The sequence below is a fragment of the Pterocles gutturalis genome, unplaced genomic scaffold, assembly GCF_000699245.1.
Source record: "Pterocles gutturalis isolate BGI_N339 unplaced genomic scaffold, ASM69924v1 scaffold21813, whole genome shotgun sequence".
Taxonomy (NCBI): domain Eukaryota; kingdom Metazoa; phylum Chordata; class Aves; order Pterocliformes; family Pteroclidae; genus Pterocles; species Pterocles gutturalis.
This window is the reverse complement of record NW_010126204.1, coordinates 2232-3327: the sequence shown is the minus strand read 5'-3', so window position 1 is coordinate 3327 and position 1096 is coordinate 2232.

Sequence of the window (1096 nt, the reverse complement as noted above, 5' to 3'; positions counted from 1 at the left end):
CCCTGCCCGCCCAGCCTCGGGCCACCGTTGTCATTTAATCCCCCCTCCCCAAGCCTGCTCCCACCGCGGTCGCTGCAGCAAGTGACAGTTCCCGATCCCATGCACTCGGATCTCCTCGCCAGCGCCTGTGTTTGCTCGGGCAGAGCCCTGCAGCTCTGCAAACCTGCAGGGAAGGTTGTAGGGGGAGCCCAGACCCCCCAGGGCAGGCAGGGGAACCTGGCAGCCAGCCCGGAGCAGGGAATGGAAATTAAAAAGGAGAGGGGAGGTGAGCAGAGGTGAGCTGGAAGCACGGCAGAGGTTCTCCGTGAGTGCAATGGATGGAGAACCGCAGAGAGCGTGGTGGAAATGACATCTAACCACTGCCCCACCACCTCGGCACCAGCCAGCTCCCCAGGCGAGCGGTGGCACGGGCTCTGTGACAGCTGTCTGTGTGTCCCTCCATGGGTCCACACCTTGGGTCCTCGCTGGGAAAGACCTCCCCGGGATCTGGCCAAAGACTAGAGGATGAGCATCTGGTGAGGCCCCAGCACCGCGGGTCGTGTGCGTGCCTGGGCAGAGGAACGAGTGGCAGTAAGCCAGGATGAACCCTTCAAAGACAAGCACCCTGTCACCGGTGTGAACTACATCTCCTGGTCCCCAGGACCATGCTGTGGAGGGCAGCAGTCCCTGCAGAAGGTAGAAAGGGACCTTCATCCCATGCCGACAGTGGCAAGAGGAGGAAGAACTTGGTGCCACAGTGATGGCAGAGAGAAGCTCTCCGCTGGAATATAAACCCGGCTGCAGTCTGGCAGGGCTGAGATCTCAGAACAGGGACCAGCAGTGAGCAGAGGGCAAGATGGGAGGCCCAGAGCAGGCTGGCCGTCCTCCAGCATCCCGGGCGGGCGTGCAGGGAGCAGCAGGAGAGGCTCCAAGAAGGAGGGAGGCAGCAGAGCCTGTCCAGCCCAGAGATGCTCTCAGCTCCTCACGGGGCTCCACGCTGAGCCACGCCACGGGCATGCAAACAGGTTGTTTCCTTCAGAGCCTCCCAAACTGCATCCCGGCAATAAGTCCTGGACCTCCACGTGCCTCTAGCACTTAAAATGAAGGACATGGTCAC